General features: G+C 38.3%; 1 protein-coding gene across 10 annotated transcripts in view; it reads right to left on the reverse strand.

Annotated features, from left to right (window-relative positions):
* The window catches only part of LOC122812189 (adhesion G protein-coupled receptor L1-like), a 3,245,860-nt gene that overhangs the window by 190,000 nt on the left and 3,034,734 nt on the right, over positions 1–21,126 (reverse strand). The gene's annotated exons all lie outside the window — the stretch shown is intronic.

A 21,126-nucleotide genomic window follows, 5' to 3' on the forward strand; every position in this document is an offset into this window, starting at 1 on the left:
ATACAAACACTTGCATATCTACTCTGCAACTGAACAGTGTTCTAGCACTGATAGTATTCTACAAGAAATATAGAGCTGTCCCAGCACAATGCAAGATGAGATAAAACAGTTAAAAAAAAGCAAAGTGTTGGATCTTTTGCAAAGAAAATATAATAAAACAACTTGTATTTGAAGACTTAGCTAGGATTCTGTAAAGACAAGCTGGCCTTACTGCATTGTTGGAACTATATAAAAAGGAAAATCTGCTGTCTGTATAGCAGTGTTTCATGCACTGCAAACCTCTGAATGCTGGCACTTGTTCTTTTAGGGCTTACAAGTCCAATACACCCTGAAGTCCTTCTAATGTATTTAATGATGAGTGTAAATAATGTGGACTGGCATGTAGCCATAAATTCAATGAAGGTCAGAAATGGGCAGGAGCACTGAAGAAGGGCAACTACGTTGTAGTAGCAGCGGCTTGACTGCAGCATGAAAATGTCTTATGGCTATTTTATTTTGCCTCTCTGTTACTGCTACTAGCTGCTTATGTAATTTTTTTATCCCCCTCACCCCTACAGAATTCACCTTTCTGTGCCCCATTAGCTTATTCATTACATTTTAAAGGTATATCTACAGCATTCTAGAGACCTAAGGCCCATTCATTCTCTGTTTAGAGAATTAATCTGTTCTCACCCCTACAGAATTCACCTTTCTGTGCCCCATTAGCTTATTCATTACATTTTAAAGGTATATCTACAGCAGTCTAGAGACCTAAGGCCCGTTCATTCTCTGTCTAGAGAATTAATCAGTTCATTCAATGCAAAGGAAGGTAAGAGTAATGCGGTAGTGAGCAGGCCTGTCTACTTAATTCCATGCAGCCACTCCCAACCCTCTAGCATAACTAGCTTTCATACTCACAACAGACAAGGAGAGGCATACGTGCTGCCACACAAATCTCCCTGATGAGGAAGTGAACCACAAGTTAGTACATGGTTACTTCCATTAGCTATCATCTAAATTCCAGCAGGTGTTGCTAATGTAGACAGGCATACTGCCTCCCCCTCGCCAGGATGGCTGAGTTGGCAAAAGCCGCTCATCCCATTCCTCCCTGCTCTGGCCATTCTAGTGCTCATGGTGATAATTGAACACTGATGGTTTACACTGTTAAGGTTTCATCACACAAAATCATAACTGCCCACTGCATATGTAATATTGTACATATCACATATTTTTGTTCACTGATGCCCTGGCCATGGCTAAAAAAAAAGGTTGAACCCATTCCATTTACCTGGATAATAAATCACTGTAAAACAAACCACCAAAGGAGAAAGTGTCACATGCACACTTGGTTTTGGTGGCTCAAGATAAGTAAGTATACATGTTTTCTATCCTATCTCATATCTATGTCTTAAATGAAGGCTAATACATTCTGTGTAGGTACAGTACCAACCCTCCTGCATATATGTTCTTCTTTTTTTACTAAGCATATCTCCAGAAATTGCATTATCCCTAAGCAGCACTGCTGTACATATTGCATATAGTTATTAATTGTATGTTCTCTTCTGTATTAACGTGCATTTCTAAACTGCAATTGTTTTGTGATATGTCTATAAAGTAAAATGAATAAAATTTGTACTTGAAAAAAAAAAAAAAACAGAAAACCTGGTTTTGGCAGCTTCTTCAACTCAAATGCAAGAAAGGCTTCTCCAGATTGGAGAAAAGATCAAAAAACAGGATGTTGAAATAAAAAAGAAGAAAGAAAAGAAGATTGCAAGCGACAGAAGGGAATACAAAGGGAAACATGACTCCACCTTAAACAATAATGGCACTGTGACTCTGTCAGAGGGAGGCATTGATGCAAGACCAGTTCAGGTTGTTGAATGGAATCAGTGAAAGGAAAGAGCAATCAATCATCCTGCATGGTGTAACACCAAGAAGATCAAAAAGATTACAACAGAAAAAAGAAAAGGTAGTTGTGCAGCATACAACCAAACACGAAGCAAATCAGGAGCAGAATAATTGTTCAGCAACTACCAATAGGGTATTGGAAGCAATTAAGCATGTAGGAGAGATTCAGACTGCATCAGTTCCATCAGCAGATTCTTTTTTTCCATTATGACTGGAGAGGAAACGATGAACTACAGAAAGGTAATGCCTTTTGAATTTAAAATATACAATTTGTTCAGGCAGGAACTTACTGAGGGAGAGACTATGGTTTTATGAAATGGCAGCCAGATTGGTCTTGGTACAGACTATCATCAATTTTACAGGTCTTGTCAGGAAATTAAATTTAAAGTTTTATTTTAGAATGCCAGTCAGTATAACAAGAAAAAGGGAGACTTTGTTATGCCTAGTGTGTACAATCCTCCACTGTAACCTACCATTAAGGCATTTGAAGAGAGGTGTGAGAGAGACATTAAGGGGTTTGAAAGATAAAAGTAATATCAAGTCTTACAACTTACAGTAACTGCACCTGAAAGATAGGGTTTGCAACAACTGATCGAAAACAAAAATATCAGAATTATGAAAGCCGACAAAGGAGGTGCAATGGTCATAGTTAATTACATTGATTATGTTAAGGGGATGTATAGTTTGTTACAGGATATTGTGTTTTATTCTGAAATCGCCAAAAACACATTTGTAAAGAGTACAGACACATAGATTCCTGGTTATATACCATCTTTCTAGAGGGAGTCATTTCGGACAACATGTATGATTTTTTTACTACTAGCAAATCTATTATAGGTAAATTATTTGGAGAATCCAAGTTGCATAAAAATGAAAGTTATCCACTTTATAGACTGATAGCTGAGTCACAGTTGGAAGCAGTTTTGAAATTCCTTGATAGGGCATTGCTTACTTCGGTAAAAAAAGTTGTTCCTTCCTTCTTTAGGGATTTTTTTTTTTGTTTTTTTTGGAAAAGATCAAACAGGTTTATGTAAATCAGGATGATTTGCTAGTTACTGTGGATGTGCAGTTATTGTATGCCTCTATCTCACATGAAACAGGGATAGAATGGACAGGTTTCATGCTCAATAATACTGAAGACTACGAGGTGGGGGAAATTTACATTTTTAATGGAGTGCATTGATCAGGTTTTGTCTAACAATTTTTTTAGTTTTGAGGGTAAATATTACCATCAATTAAGAGGTGTTGAAATGGGAGCACATATGACCCCAAATTACGCCAAATTAGTAATGGCTTATTGGGAAACATACATCCTTTTTTCGATAAAAGTATGTCACAGGATGAGTTCTTATTTACTTTTCATTAATGATTTGTTTCTTATATGGATGGGTGCTGTTCAAGAACTTGAGATTTCATTAAGGATATGAACACCAGTATGAATTTTATCAAACTTTTCTATCATTGTGACACGAGTACGATTTGTCTTTTGAATCTGGAAGTACACAAAAACACCACTGACAATCAATTGAGAACTATAATTAGCTACAAGAATGTGGGTGGCTACGATGATGCAGTGGTTAGCATTGTCACCTCACAGCAAGAGGTTCTCTGGTTCGATCCTCGGCTGGGGTGCCTTCTCTGAGGAGTCTACATGTCCTCCCTGTGGTCACGTGGGTTTTCTCCGGGTGCTCCAGTTTCCTCCCACATCCCAAAAACATGCTGCTGGTGGATTGGACACTCTAAATTGGCCCTAGCTGTGAGTGCGTGTGTGTGTGCCTTCTGTGGAAGGTTGAGCGCCGGGCTGGCAACTCGAAACTGTAAAACTCCACTGCCAATCACGAGCAGACAGGTGATCCGCTGTGGCAACCCCTAACAGGGAAAAGCCAAAAGAAGAAGAATTAGCTACAAGAATGTGTCCAGCAATTCTTTTTTGTATTATACTAGTATGCATCCAACTTATAATAAACACAATGTAGTCAAAAGCCGGTTAGTAAGGCTTAATATACTGACTACTGATATAGAAAATACAGATTATCTGACTTAGCATTACGTAGGTGATTCAGTAGTAGGGATACAGGAAGGATACAATACATCAGGTGTGAAAACAAAAATAACAGAGCTAATGGTCAGTCTCGAGACTGGTATTTTTTTATGCCTTTAGTGTTCACCTTAGACAGTAAAACCATTAGGAAAGTTATATGCAACAATTGGAGAATACTAGAAGTGAATGACGAAGTCAGAGGAGTATTGGGTGACAAACCTTGTTTTATTAACAAAAAAGCTAAGAATATTAAAGCACTTCTGGAAAGAGAAATTAAGATTGAGGTGGTAAAAAGAAAAGGAGTACATAAGCTGTAACCAGTGCAGGTATATTTGGGAAAGTCCTTTTTTATTGATGTTAGAACAGGCGATACATTACCTCTACCTACCTACTTAAAAACAGAGAGAAAGCTTCAGGAAACATTCTATCATTTGCCTTAATTTAAAAAAAAATTATTTTATAGTTGTAGACCACTTTGCTAGTTTCTTTGATGGGGGCAGAGATAATTAATTAAAATTCAAAGCGTTAGACAAAGATAATGAATTAGAATTCAGAGAGTTAAAGTGGCAGATTTTGTTTTATGCTTATAGCAAACACGGTCTCAACAATAATGTTAATAACAAAGTGGTGTTAACCAGGAATCTGAACAGAAATAAATGGAAATAAACTTACAAATAATTTTATTTATTATATTGCATTATGTAGAATGTTGAATGAGGTTTATCACTTTCAGTATATGTTCTTTTTAAAGAAAATAAAGTTTTTCATAAAAACAAGTTTTACAAAGATTTTTTTTTATTATAGTTTTTTCATTGAAGCATTTGAACAATGAGGAAGGTCATGTGACAAGGGAAAGGTTATTTAAATGATTCATTTTATTATTAGTGATGTTCCGATGAAGGCCAGAGAGGCCAAAAATGCTTAACAGTTTGTATAATAAATCAATATATTTTCATGTGACATTTTCTCCTTTGGTGGTTTGTTTTCACAGTATCATGTTTGCTTTACCACCACTGCAACTTCAAAGTATCGTTTATGTTGGATTTTGGTTAACATGTCACTAATTAAGTAAATAAACTTAGTACTGCAATGCTATGCCTAATGATTCAATTTACAGCTGAAAACTGTTAGCTATGGTTCAGTTTGTTTTCCCAGTTAATAAATAAATAAGCATTGCTATTGTTGTCTACAAGATGCAGCACTATACTTAGAAAATGCTGTATATGAATGGGTGGAACATACAATGGCTGTGCACATCCAAGAGACATGATTGGCTACTACAGCAATAACCCACGCCTGGGTGTGGGTAATGCTGGATTTACCCATAATTGCTTTTTACATGTCCCTACTATTATATAAACAAGATACTTGGTGATTGCTCATCCCCAATGTTTTAAGCTGTTTTCTGCTGCACTACTAGACTCTGACAGCAGTACTGCACTAGATAAAGCTGCCTCTCGCCTCATAGGATGGCTGAGCTGGGATGTGCTACTCTCCCCATCTCTCCACTCCCTGAGCTGACTCCTCCTGTTCCTGGGTCATTAATCAATTCTGGATCATATGGGTTAAAGTTAGGGATTAATTCCTTTCTGGAAAAGAGTTGGCTATTCACATTATGCTTTGTTTCATATCAGTAGTGATGTCATTATATGAAATTATTCACACCTTGATGCATACTTCTGCTTAAAATTCTGTTTATTGGATTGACTCCTGGTACGTATTAGGGAACTTGGTCTGGACTAGTGATTATATCACTTATTACAAAAAAAAAGTCTTTTATGACACAGTACAGTACATTTCATGTATCCCATACCAGAACTCCCTTTCACACTGTCATACATACATGTCTGTGTAAAAATGTGTCATGACGTACTGAAGGTCTGAAGATTCCCCTCTTCTGGTAGCAAATGGTACTGCATATACAAAAAAAAGGCCTAAAGGAAAAATTCCACCCACCAGTCTTCTTAACAACATCCCAGAGTTATTGTACTTCTTATACTGTCAAGCAGATGCTTAGTGCTAATAAAGTGTTTAGCATCTGTTTATCTGCTAAAGACTAAGACAATAACAGTATTCTCTCCTATTCAGATCTCACATTGTTTCAGAAAATAATTTTCTTCAGCTTGTATGACCTAAGTTTATCAGTGTCTATAACTTTACATCACAAGATTGTCTTGCTGAGGTCAGCAAATGCTTATAAACTGCTAAAGTGAAACTATTTTTCCTAAGGAGCTAATTGTTGGACACATCTTAATAAGAAAAACAAGGGATAGTTCCACTCTAATACTAGATAAGCAAACTGGTAAATACTCTCACTTTTTGCCAGTGAAATGTTGCTTTAATTTATTTAACTACATAGTTAAGCATAGTAAAAAACTTACAGACAACTCTTATTTGCCTTTATTAGCACTTTGAAATGACATGCTGTCAGTACAGTAAAGGTGACTGCTTTCTGAATGAAGAGAGAAGGCCTTCAAAATCAAAAGAACTTCAAAATCCAGTACTGCGGAGAGAAGGCAAAATGGAAAATGCAAAGCTTTGATGATGAACAAAATGAGCAACTCATAAGTAGCTCTGGAAGGCAAGATGACAGTTTAATTTAATGCTAAAATGCCAGATTCAATGATCCAGCAGCTTGTAGGCATAAGTGGCACAAGTCTGTCTTTTCCAGAAGGACAAGCAGCCAGATGCAGTTACTGTCTTCACAGTGGTCTCTGCTGCCTTTAGAAGTCAGACTAAATGCAATGGACAGACTTGGAACAGACTGATTAGTTATATGCATCAAGCACAAACTAGTTTGTGAGAAAAAAAGTAAACAAACCTTTAAAATCATACTTTAGACAGTTCTAAGAAAAAATAGGAATCACAACAAGGACCCAGTACAGTTTGTTTTCGTGAAAGGTAGATCATGCCTACTAAACTTGGTGGACTTCTTTGAAAAGGTCACCAATGAAATGGATGAGGGTAAAACAGTGCATCCTGCTTACCGTGACTTAGCTAAGACATTTGTTACAATATCTCACTGAGGCATTGTTAATAATCTCAAGGAATTAGGCAGAAACCACTATGTCTCATGATGGATAGCCAACTGGCTCACAGATAGGACCCAAGAAGTTAGGACTAGGGAGACCACCTCCAGTATGAGGTCCGTCACCAGTGGAGTCCCTTATGGCTCCATGCTGGGTCAGCTCCTCTTTGGCATCTACTTCTTGGAAGTCAAGGCCAATGTCATGGTCCTCTGGGTGACCAATTTTGCTGATGATTACAAACTAGGAGCAATCAATGAATCTCTCCAAGATACAAACATCTTGCAGAAAGGTCTAACATAGATGATTGACTGGGGCCAAAGCGTTAGCTTAAAACTCAATGTCAAGAAATGCATAATAATACCTTTTGGGAGATCAGCCACTGTGGGAAATTAGCTCATTGATAAAACATCTCTGAAAGATGACTCAGTAGTAAGGAACTTGGGGACACATGTAGACAGTAACCTGGCTTTCAACCAACATGTGTTTAGGGTAGTTAGAAACTCATTCTATGTTGCTCAACTCAAACGTATGGGCATGACATCCAGGTCTTGGGAGGTCATAGTACCACTTTATTCAGCTCTTATCAGGCCTATCATTGTGGGCATGACATCCAGGTCTTGGGAGGTCATAGTACCACTTTATTCAGCTCTTATCAGGCCTGTCATTGTGGGCATGACATCCGGGTCTTGGGAGGTCATAGTACCACTTTATTCAGCTCTTATCAGGCCTATCATTGTGGGCATGACATCCAGGTCTTGGGAGGTCATAGTACCACTTTATTCAGCTCTTATCAGGCCTATCATTGCGGGCATGACATCCGGGTCTTGGGAGGTCATAGTACCACTTTATTCAACTCTTATCAGGCCTATCATTGTGGGCATGACTTCCGGGTCTTGGGATGTCATAGTACCACTTTATTCAACTCTTATCAGGCCTGTGATTGTGGGCATGACATCCGGGACTTGGGAGGTCATAGTACCACTTTATTCAACTCTTATCAGGCCTATCATTGTGGGCATGACTTCCGGGTCTTGGGATGTCATAGTACCACTTTATTCAGCTCTTATCAGGCCTGTCATTGTGGGCATGACATCCGGGACTTGGGAGGTCATAGTACCACATTATTCAGCTCTATCAGGCCTGTCATTGAACATAATATGCCCTTCAGTATGTAGCTGCATGTACACGCAACTGCAATGTCCGCAGATATTCATCACAAAAAGAATACAGAACACAAACAAAATGTCCTCTGCAGATCATCTCAAAGCCCTGTCTCTGTACACTGTTTCCTTCAGAGTGTTAAGAGGTAATCTGTGCTTGGCATACAAGACATCCCTACCCTGCTCTGATGGATCATTTGCATATCTGCAAAATGAACAGCATCAAAACTACCAGATCCATGGACTTAAATTTTGCTTATAACATAAACAGGACAAGTTGGAGGAACAGGTATACATCTCAGAGAATTCACATTCTCTGGAAAAGGGTTCCCATTCATGTGGAGCAAACGTTTCCCTAAACCTATTCAAGCATAACATAGACAGTGGATGGTAAACTGGAAATTCACCCCTGGTCTGGCACTTATGTCTGTGATGGACAGAGGTAGTAGTTAAATCCTACCCTAGCTAACATATAGCCCCTTAAAATAACCTCTAAAGCACAATAACTCATAGGAGACATTTGGTTGCATGGCTAGGCTAGTAAAGGCCCTGTGGTCTGTGATACTATGAAAAACAACAGATTAAATGCTGTATTTAGGTGGAAGAGTAAAACTGCATGCCTACAACAGTCCAATCATTTGTCCCCTATAGAACCGTAGTATCTACCATCTAGACTTGAACTGCCTTTACAGGACAGGGAAGTGTATTAAATCAGTAAATGTTAATTTTAGTGAAGTAGTTGTTCTCTAGTGTAGTCTGCAAGCTATGTCATTACAGTTATCAGTTAAATAGTGCTTTACTAGCAAATGTTGTATCAGAGTGGGCAACAGACAAGAGGGAATAGAGATTTACTCCTGGACATTACTGCATTTATGTGTGCATGGGGGGGGGGGGCTACAGACTCATTGACAATTTCATTCATTTAACTATCTGAGATGTGAAATTATTTTTCCTTACAAAAACTGCTTGCAGTTAATACCAGGTAATGCATCCTTATGTGTAACCATATGATCTCATGAGAAGAGTGATGAGGCTGTTAGCCCACACTAGTAGCCTATTTATGCATGCATGTAGGTACTGAAGTTTTCTTCATTTTTACAAAGACTTGATATATGTCAACCAGACCTTGGATTCATAGACGATCTTAAACCTCACTCATTAGTATGGATTATATCTTTTATAACCTTCCTGCAACTTCTTTCCTGCTTTTTCAAGTGTAAATACTTTTAGTATGTTATAATTATTGTTGTATTTTTTTATTTATCCTTTCTTTTACCATGTAATAACATTTTTATTTTTTTTTCTATCTTGTTGGAGCTTTTCTCCCTGGGCCTCTACTGAAAATGGAAATATATCCAGCTAGACTAGCCCGGTTAACAAATGTAAAATAAATAAAATAAAATAAAAATAAATATACAGCCTTGCATTTTTTGTTTCTAATAATGTGATGATGTGATGATGATGATGACTAAATTAGTTCAATTTCCTTTTACTTTGGTTATGGCACCGATTTCAGATCTGCGATGTGTACATGGTGATTCTGGTCAAGTTTAACCTATCACTTCCTGTGGATCCTCTATGTAATGCTATGTAATTCTGTAGGAGAAGAAAGTGTAAGAAATCTACACCAGAACTGCTAGCATCTGATTCTATAAGCATGCCATCTGCAGCTTTACTGAAGAAATTATTTCACTGTTTTAATGTCTGCAGAATTCTAACATATAGTCCCTTGACAAATGTTTAATCAAGAAACAGAAACATTTTTAAGGAAGTATTTGGAAAGGTTCTTAAAAGCAAATTATTTAAGATCACGTAACTATTTTTCAACATGTCCTATATTTTACTGTTTCCATAAGGTTTATAAAATTTTAATTGAATGTCCTGACAAACTTAATTCTTTAGGCGTACATTCAGGAAAAGAGTTGTTGCAGTGTTAGTAACCTTAAGAAACAAGTAGAGAATTTAGCATCATTTTTAAGATACACAAAAAATAAGAATGTTGTTGAGTGACCATTGGCATAAGCAGGTTAAACATATGTCTTGCTTAACTGTAATATTCAGGAGGTAGAGAGCTTTCTTTTCAGTGGACCAAAACAGAGTGCATACTTGAATGTCTATGTTTTGTTTCAGCCTATAACTTTTTTATGCTGATAAATGCTACTTATTTACTAAAGGGATTGTCATTAGGCAGTTCATTCCTTCAATTTATGCTTCCTCTTGGTGGTGGTTTGTTCACAATGTTCTATACCACTCCAAATTCTATCAGCAGAATGTGATTTATTTCATGCATTATTGACTATTAAATGATCTATACAGATTTCTTCAAATTGCAGACACATGCACCCCTCTATGTGTTTTTAGATCTGTACTTCACAGGCAACACAAGGAAAATAAGAAAGTGTATATTTCTAATATGAAAGGTTTAAAGTTTTCATATTATTTTGCAGAAATTTGAATAGAGTTAATAAAGAGATGTTTTTCAGTCATCATCTTAACAAAGGGCTGTCCTGAGGTTTCTGGTCTCCAAAATAAGACTGTATGTAAACAAGTATAGCAGTAAGTGATTGGAATATAATTTAATCAATGAAAATAAAATAAAATAAAACAGAGAGAGAGAGGGGGATAGTATAAGAAATTCCTTTGTGACCACTATAGCTTTTGAACATACATCAACTGAAATACATAAATATTGGAACACTTTTGTTAATGAATTTACAATCAGTTAACAATGTGAGATAATGGATCCAAGTACCCTTTTAAGCCAAGGCCATAACCAAAGGCATTGAACAGAACACAACATGTCCATTCTAGGGACCAAATGTCATCTGTATCACAAGCAGGACATATTGGAGGGACAGGTATTGTTCTCAAAGATTACCCTTTCTCTGGAACAGGCTTGTCATTCATGTGAAGCAAAGCTCATACCTAACTCAATTCAAATGTTACTTGGACCATTAGATGGAAAATCACAAATTTACCCCTAATTTAGCACATATGTCCTTAATGGACAAGTGTAGCCTGTGAGTGCTTGATGTATACAAGCCTATATCACAACCATACAATTCCTTATGGTATTGACATGCCAGTAATATTTTGCTAAATTTGGAGTAAGCTTGGCTAGGCTTAAAATGGCTCTTGGAATGATAGCCTAATAAAGACCTACAAACATATGTATAATCAATATTACAATCAATGTTTTACATGAGTAAGAACAATAAAATATATGTCTGTAAAGTTCAATGTTTGTATGGGTAACCACAACTACAGACAACTATGTAAGGGTCAGAGTTCATGTAAGTAAAATAATGAGCAATTCAATACAAGCCTGTAAAGAGCTAGTTTGTATAGAAATAAAAGTATGTGACTGCACTGCTGAGTACTGTATAGTAAAGTATTTGGACAGAAAGTAAAACTTAATTTTGGAATAAGGACTACTAAGGAACAAAATAAAAGGGTAAAAAGCAGAGAGGAGTTTTAGGGGAACAGGAGCATGAGGGTGCAGCACAGTTGTCAAGTGATGGGATTATTATATGAAGAAAAGAGCAGGGAGACACATAAAGGTAGAACTCTCAGTTGTCCCTGTTTTGGAGGAATGTTCCCAATTACAGGCCTGATTTAGGACATCCTTATTTTTTAAGGTATGCCCCTATTTTTAGGCTTGATTTACCCCTTCATACCATTTTCTGAATCCCCCTCACCATGTGTGATTTTTAAAACTGTCTAGAATACCGAAAACCATGCAAGATGACCACTATACCAACAGTAATTTAAACACTGAGGGCACTTCTTACAACTCCCTTTTTCTGAAACAAGAATTAATGTGGTAGAACTTTATGATAGCTACAATGTCTGCTTGATCAGTGCTTGTATTTTTCCATGATTTTTGTCAGTCACTGTTTGTAAACACAAAGTAGTATCCAACATCGCTACTGGAAGTGGGAAGAGGTATGTTCTATTTGGTATTCAGATTTTATGCTAATTAGATGCCCATATTTTAGCTGGCTGTTCCTATCTTTAAAGGGCCTTTATTCCTATTTTCAATATCTGAAGGTTGAGCGGTATTAGGTCATACTAGCAGGATGTGGTTTAATATCTGTAACGGTTATTCCCTATCGTAACTTTCAAATGTCCTCAATTTTGCCTCATATTTTTGCTTTTTCTGATTTTCTGGTTATACACTTAGAATTACAGTCTGTCAATAATGCCAGACATTACAGTTGCATACATCTTTTTCTTCGGAAAATGCATGTTGATGCAAAATATGTTGGTCTATTAACTTTCTAAGTGAATTAGTGTAACATTTAAAAAATATATTTACATAATTTTGCTATTCTGCCCCTCTTTATTTTTGGCTGTGTTGCTGATTCTAGAACAAAGAAGAATAAAGCTATTGGCCCTGTAAGCAAAACAGCTGCATTGGATGCTATCAGAAAGGTATTTCACAGATGGCTATAGAAAAGGCTGCAACGTGGGAAGGTGTCTGTTTTTGTAAGGCATGGTCTTCCAGACTTCAGATATGCCATTAGAAAAAAGCAGCAAAGTGGGAAGGTTCCTGTTTTTTGGAAGGCATAGATTTCTAGACTTCAAGACCTAACTTGTGGCAGGCATTTTCAGAGGTCATTATAGTAAATGATGGCCTACAAAGCACTGTAGTGTCTGGCCTACAGTGATGTTAAATGTATGGGTAGATTTGTGAATTTAGCTTAAATAATTTATTTAACATAATGTAAAAGAGAAATATAGAGCACTGAATTAATGAAACTCTTAACAGTGGAGTTGAAGAGGAGGCAGTGGTGTGTTTTAGAGTCAGCTACTTTAATGAATTTGCAGATTTTATTAAGTGCTTTTATAAAGTCAAGTATTCTAGATGGATCCAAGGGTGGAGATGGAATATTCTAATCTTGGTGTTAAACATTTCCAGCTAAAGATGTATTTATTTAAGGGAAAAGAATGTAAATTAGCCGGAAGACAAGTTTTAGTTGACTAAGCACCACATTTATTTATTTATTTATTTACATTTGTTGACCAGGAGAGTCCGACTGGACGCAGATCCATTTTCAGTGGAGACCCGGGGAGAAACGCTCCACATTAAAATGTTACAGACATAATACAGTTGGAGAAACATTGTATTTAAAAATTATAGACATAGTTACAGCTATAGAACATAATACAAAATTTAAAACATAGTGACAGATGTCGAACATAGTTACAGATGTAGAACATCATCAGTAGACAATTAGAATCACTGTTGTCTGTGAGGTACATAACAGACATTAACAATTGTTGCAATAAGAAGTTCCTACTGTATAATAAGTAGCTAGGCTCATGAGCAACCGAGCTTGCTGTAATCAGGGTAGTTAGTGGAGTGCAGAGAGAGGTAGTGGGTGGGTGGAGTGGGTGATATTAGAGGGGGAGTTGCAAGGGCATATCTTGCAAGTTTTTAGGTGTGTTTTTAGTAAAGATTTGAAGTGGGTGCAAGATGTTAAAGAGGTAATTGTGGGTGGGAGGGAGTTCCATAATTTGGCTATAGTGCAGGAGAATAGAGCTTCTCCAGCAGAGTTATTGGCTCTGGTAACCTGTAGGAGGTTTTTGTTGCTGGATCTTAGTGATCTGGTAGTAAAGATAGGGTTGAAGTAGATTCTGGAGGGATGAGACTTTTAGTAGATGGTTTACTAGTTTGTGGGCGAGTGCGAGTTGATACCATTGAAGGAGGTGTGGGAGTTCCAGCCAGCCCAGTTCTGCCAGTGAGAGACAGTGGTGACTACGGTATTATGCCCCTGTGTCGAATTTGGGGATTTTGTTGTAGTAGGTTTTGAGCTTATTTAGATCAAATTGCCTTAGGTTGGTATATATTGGAGAGGCATAAAGTAGGGTGGAGATAAGGTGAGAATTTGCTACTGAAATCTTTGCTGCTTTGGTAAGTAGTTTCTGATTTCTATATAATGCTCCTAGTTTTTTGTGGACTTTTTTAATGGTTATGGATATGTGAATATCAAAGTTCAGTTTACTGTCTATTTCCACTTCTAGCAATTTGGTGTGTTCAGTTGGGTATATAGTGGTGTTGTCTTTTGCTGTGATGTTAAAGTGAGAGTTGTTTTGAGTAAGTTTGATGGTTTGGAAGATTAGTAGTTTAGTTTTGGTTGGGTTGAGTATTAATTGGGCATCGGATAACCAAGTTTCAACAAAGGAAAAGGCATCCTGTGTGACTTTTTGCAGTTCGTGTAGCTAGTGGGCTGAGCAGATGATGGCTGAGTCGTCTGCGTATTGTATGAGTGTGCCATGTGTGGTGGCAGAGGCTAGATTATTGGTGAAAATAGAGAAGAGTAGGGGTCCAAGGATGGATCCTTGGGGAACCCCTATGGAGACAGGTAGTTGGGTGGATAGGTCGTCCTGCTGTACAATGGATTGTTGGTGGTCAGACAGGTAATGTTGAAACCAGCAGGTGACTGATTGAGAGAAGGATAGGTTATTGAGAAGAGAGCTGAGTTGTTTGTGTGGTACCATGTTGAAAGCTTTAGATAGGTCTAGGAAAGTAGCTCAGGAGAGATAACCATTGTTTTTATGTTGCAGGGTAGTGTTAGTGAAAGAGAATAAGGCAGTGGTGGTGCTATGGTTTGGTCGGAAACCATGTTGAGTGTTGGAGAGGAGGTTGTTAGTAAGGAGGTGATCTGAGACCTGAGAATGAATGCATCTTTCTAGTATTTTGGAGAGTGGAGAGAGAATAGCTATGGGGCAGTAATTGGTTAGTTCTGTGGAGGGGCCGCCTTTGTGTAGGGGAATTATGTGTGATACTTTCCATAGTGTGGGAACGTAACATTCTGACAGAGATCTGTTAATCAAGATGGATACTGGGTAGGCTAGAGCATCAGCTGTGATTTGTAGGTATTCACTTGGGAGGTTGTCTGCTGCTAATTTGGTGGGTTTAAGTTTAATTAACAGTTTTTTTATTTTGGAGGTAGGGACAGGAGAAAAAGAGAAGCTAGTGGGGAGATTGCTAGTAGAAGTTGAAGGTGTGGGTTGTAGGGGGGTTGTGTTGTCTAGCTAGTGATAGTATGGTTAGGGTAAAATGTGTGTTGAAAGAGGTAGCAATATTTTTGGAGGAGTGAGTGATGTTAGGAGTAGGGGTACTTACTTTACCTGGGTAGAGGATGGTATATTGAGGACCAGAATTGTTTGGGGTTACGTTGGGAGGAGATAAGGGCAGACTGGTAGTATTGGATTTCGTCCTGTTTTATTAGCTTTTTGACTCTATTGCGTAGTTTTAGGAATTTCTGTCTAGTTGAGGGTGTTTGGTTTTGCGCCAGTGCTCCCAGGCTTTATCCCTGTTTTTCATTTCTGACTTAGTGGTTTTCTGTAGCCATGGGGATGGTTGGGCTCTGGTTCGGGAAAGTCTTATGGGGGTGTGGTAATTAAGGATGCTCAGGAAGGTATTATTAAAGAAGTCAACTGCGTCATTTAGACTGAGGTACTTTAGAGGTTGCCAGTTACATTCTTTGAGGGATGAGCTGAATGTGAGTTTGTGGTTAAAGTTTAATTTTTTGCGTATTTGACAGTAGATGACAGGTTTCACTTGGTATAGGTGTTTTCTGAGTAGAAACGTTGGGGAGTGATCACTGAGGCTGTCCTATAGGCAGCCTGCTATATATGACTGGGAGCTCTTACTGACTAGTATCCAATCCAGGGTAGTGTGCTTGCTGGAGCTTTTATTTATCCTAGTAGGTGACTGGACTAGTTGAGTGAAGCCATGAAGGTTTATATGATGGGTTGGGTGGTTGCTTGAACAGGATTGCCAGTCAGTGTTGAAGTCACCTAAAATCATAGTTTCTTGGGGTACATGGTGGGTAGTCCAGTTGAGGAGGTTTTCTAGTGGAGGGATGTTTTGGCCAGGTGGGAAGTAGCATCCTATTATGTTGATGGTTTTATTTTGGTTTATTTTAAGGTTGGTATATATTATTTCCTCCTTACCTATTTTGGGAGCTGCTAAGTTTAAGATCTGGATGTTTAGATGCTGTTTAAATATTATCGCTATACCACCTCCTTTCTTGTTTAGCCAATCTACTCTTAGTATACTCTAACTGGTAGGGAGGATTTGCTCATTGGTAATGTGTGGTTTTAGTCATGTTTCTGTAAGGCTTACTGTATCAGGGGAGTACAAGTCTATGGTGGCATGGAGTTCATGCACCTTGTTGGATATACTTCTAATATTTAGGCTTAGCAGAAGGAGGTCGCTTGGCTTCCTATCGGCTGTGATTTGAAAGAAGTTGTGGTTTTTAGTCTGATTATGAGGAGTGCTAGTTTAGATATGCACGAAGTTATTAGTTTTATCAATTTTTGAATATGTTTGCTTATAAGGGAAGTTTTATGATTGTGTTCTGTGGGTAACAGGTATGGTGGGAGGGTTACTATGTTAAGTTGTGGGGATGAATTTTGTTTGGGAACTGTGGTTGATAGACTATGTGGGGGGTGCATAGAGAAGGTTTTTTCACTTGGTGGGAGAGGAGAAGAGTAGGGGTGAGATATGAGTGGTGTTGAGCGTAGTAGTACAGTGGTAGTGGTTGAGGTCTGGTAAGATGTGATGTATGCAAGGAGTGTGCATGCAGTGAGTATAGGTATAGTATGCTTATACATGTTAGCTGAGCAGGACGGATAGTAGTGGGAAGATGGAGGAGGTAGTGTTGGGTGTAGTGATGTGGTTGGCTGTTGGAAAGATGGCAGGGGTTAGTGTTTCAAATAAAGATAGGACCACTAGGGGCGTATGGGAGTTGGGGGCAGGGTGGGGAGTGAAGCAGGCAAGAGACCCTGTTAGTAGCTGTTAGGAGGGGCTGGAACAATCAGGTAACTGAGTACACTGATATAATATAGATGATAGTGGATGTGGAGAGTTAGCTGTGTCCAAGTACAAGTAGGTTTAATAGTTTGTATGTCAGGGCTGAGCATATAGTGCTCTATGGGTCGTAGAAGATAGCTATAAAGCAGGCTTGAGCATACAGTATAAGCTAACTATAAGGCAGGGCTGAGCATATAGTGCTCTATGGGTCGTAGAAGATAGCTATAAAGCAGGCTTGAGCATACAGTATAAGCTAACTATAAGGCAGGGCTGAGCATATAGTGCTCAAGGGTTGTATAAATGTAAATAAGCAGCTGTCCCTCTTGGCAAGACACTTCCCTAGTAAAATCTTTACAAATTAGGCAGGCTGGCCGTAATTAGGAGTAGCAAGAAACAAATATGGGCTTTGTCTTAGTCACAAAGCACTTTCACTAGGATTTTGAGGCTCTTTCAGCCCTGTGTCCCATGAATTATGTGTCTGTGGTTGCTGTTGTGGGATCTTTAGGATGCATAAAAATGACCGCATGCTAGCTGTAGGGAAAGGTGTCCAGCAGGGAGGTAGCGAGGAAGGGTTGGTTACTAGGAGAGGAGAAAAGTTTAATAGTCAACACATGGAGTATATACACACACTCTATATTACCTTTAGTGTAATGTACACAGATAAGGCAGTATACATTAAATACAGTGTTAAAATCGCAACACATTCATTTAGTTCACTTTCATCAGCAGTCACTACAGTCTTATGAGCACCATTTACTGGCTGTAAACCCCTGAGGAGCATTGTCGCTAATCACAGTTATAATATACATACAGCAAACCTATCAACAATTACTGTGCATGGACACAATTCGAATCAGCTAGTCCAGGTAATCTAATCTTAAGTGTAGTAGGACTAGACTTGGAGTGCACCTTGGTATTTAAATTAAACCATATTGAGGTCGGCTATTTAGATCAGGCAGTACCTCTTTACTACAACACTACTATCAGCTTTTGAATCAAACTACCCAAATTAACTCTGCCTGCAGTATACGAGCCGATTCCTTATCTAATGTAATACGACTCTTGAGTTTGGCGGCTCTGTATAGTATGATAAGCAATGCTAATAGATTAAAACAATAAAAAAAACGTAGCACAAGATAAGCAGACACTCACAAAAGTACATATACAATATTCCCTGGCAGCAGTAAAATATTTTCAAGTGTCCAAGCCAACATATAGTATTGTACATAAATATTAAGCTGAGCAAACGCATTAACCGAGATATACAATTATGAGATCTGACAGCAGTACACAGCCTTTCATTTGTAATTAGCCAGCAGTAGTTGAGTTAATGACTGCACCAATATATTTGTGAGTGGAGAGTGGTTATGTTCTTCTAAGATGTGGTTATCATTAAGAGTTGAAATATCCATGGAGTGGGGAGGAAGTAAGTCTTTGTCTGGTACTGAAGATCGTGGAATAATTTTTGGGAGTACTGACAATAAGTTTAAATTCAAACAGTCAGTTGCAGACTTGAAAAAGGTCAGTTTGCAAGACCAGTTCCAGGTCATTAAGGAAGTAACTACCTTCTAAAAGCAGGATATTGTCTACTTAAAGTAACTTTTAAAGATGTAGAAGTTCAAAACTTAGGATGTAAAAAATTTTGACAACAGAATGGGTCTTAGATCTGACCCTTGGGAAACACCTGAATGAATAGCAGTCATGTGAGGGAGGGAGTTCTTACAAAGACATTTGATGTTCTTATTGCAAAAGTAGTTGAACCATTGGAAGGTTTCTGTTGAAGCCTGTTTTGATTTTAGCAATCTATCTGTATCTCTGTTAAGTCAAACCCCCTCTTCAAGCAGCCAGATCCAATGGTGTACAGGGAGAATGCCTTAACAAAGACCCAGGAAACCCAAGTTTAACCTGCGGTTTGCACACTTGTCAGAACTAGTAGTGGAGGATAGGCATTACCATCCTTAGAGGAAGGGGGATAGAAGCTTCAAAAAAGCCACAAACCCCTCACAGAGGGCCTGCAAGTTGCACATGCAAGTTAAGAATGGATGTGTGAGCTGCCGAGCTAATGTATGCCAACAACCTTCAAGAGCAAGTGCACAAGGATATGGACCTACATTAGGAAGGTATGGTGATGTGGGCTGAAGACTCCTCCTCCCCCAATGGATGGAGATAGCAAGTGCACAAGGATATGGACCTACATTAGGAAGGTATGGTGATGTGGGCTGAAGACTCCTCCTCCACCAATGGATGGAGATAGCAAGTGCACAAGGATATGGACCTACATTAGGAAGGTATGGTGATGTGGGCTGAAGACTCCTCCTCCACCAATGGATGGAGATAGCAAGTGCACAAGGATATGGACCTACATTAGGAAGGTATGGTGATGTGGGCTGAAGACTCCTCCTCCACCAATGGATGGAGATAGCAAGTGCACAAGGATATGGACCTACATTAGGAAGGTATGGTGATGTGGGCTGAAGACTCCTCCTCCACCAATGGATGGAGATAGCAAGTGCACAAGGATATGGACCTACATTTGGAAGGTATGGTGATGTGGGCTGAAGACTCCTCCTCCACCAATGGATGGAGATAAGCCATTACAATAAATGCCCTTGTAACCAGGATACATGTTATGGTACTAGCAACCCTCATGATGAATGATGGTCCTTTGTGGCAAATCTTGTCCTGTACTGTACTGGGTATATCTCTAGTACAGGGGAATGAATGGGCTGAGTCTGGTTGGGGCAGGCTTGATGGTCAGTGGGTATGGGAGCAAATAAATGGAGCAAGAGAAAATTCTTCTTCAAGTCTATGAACATTGCTCCTGTAACTCAGCCATTGTCCATGTTTATAAAGATATTAAGTTGATTACTCAAAGTGGAATTACAGTGTTTCTAATCATTGTTTGGTCTGAAATCCATACTGATAAGACAAATGGTGTTAATTTCATGGAATGTCAACATTAGCTTGCATAGCTCTCAACTTTTCATCTCCAAAATGTGGAACACTATCTCTCATAATATGGAATAGCTATTAACAGCTTACTATCAACTTCCACCTGTAAACCTCACAGGATGGTTAAACTGCATTACTTTATGCTTATAAAAAGTTATTTTGATGAATTTGTATGATTAAGCAATATTTACCCTAGATATCTGTTAAACAATTCTTAACATTGGATGTGTGACTGACCTGTTCAGTGAGGAAGTGTGAAGAACACAGAGTTTTAAGACTCATAAATGAGGAACATTCCTCATAATGAGGTACATTTGAGAGGCAGACTTGCTTTCAAAGTGAACTTCCCTGGAATTATGGATAAAGGAAAAGTTTGCTAGAGTGCTGGGTTGTTCTGATTTTATGATGCTGATGATCATGCCAGGTTTCCGTTGTAAAGGACTGATACTGATACCTCGGGGCAGTGATAGGTTGAGTGGGTACGTGTAGGTACATCAGATCCCAGTGAAGCAAAACTGACATGATTAACTTTAGCTATTTGACTATTCTATTTGTCAGCTGCAGAATATCACTAGTGTTTTTTTGATAGAAACCATACATAAGTGACATAAACCAATGAAGTTCTACTCAACATCTGTCTCATTGAATCATAAATAAAACTGTCGTTTCCTGTACTTCAGTGCAATATAAATTAAATTGCTAGAAGTCAAGAAAACACCTGTCACTTGTTCAAAATGTATGCATCACTTCCACTGTATTTTATTTACACTGGTTACTACTGAAAGGTATACATTGATGGGGGGCAACTCAAAAAACTAAACACACTAACTACTTCTGAGAAAGGATGGGTACTTAACTTTGCTGCAGTACCAACAGCATCTGCGAGTCTCTCTCATTCCTGTATGGCATACTTGGTTTAATGGAAGTAATGTTTTTTACCTCTCAAATAACCAGGTTTTCACAGTGTGTCCAGATTTTTGACTCATAGTTTTGGTCTGTTCCTCATAAAAAATTGTGGTTTTCTGGAAAATTACTGAGGACTGAAGCCACTAAATAAAGACATACATTGAGTTTCAGACTTCATATCCATGAAAAAATGCATGCTAATGTAAAACATGTTATTTTATTAACTCTCTAACTTTATAAGAGCAGTATTTAAAATCTGTCTGTATTTTTGGACCTTCATCTCCCCATTATTTTAGGCTTCATTCAGATTTCCTGGGTTAAAAG

This window comes from Protopterus annectens, chromosome 9.part0 (genome assembly GCF_019279795.1).
Source record: "Protopterus annectens isolate FY-2018-M chromosome 9.part0, PAN1.0, whole genome shotgun sequence".
Taxonomy (NCBI): Eukaryota; Metazoa; Chordata; order Ceratodontiformes; family Protopteridae; genus Protopterus; species Protopterus annectens.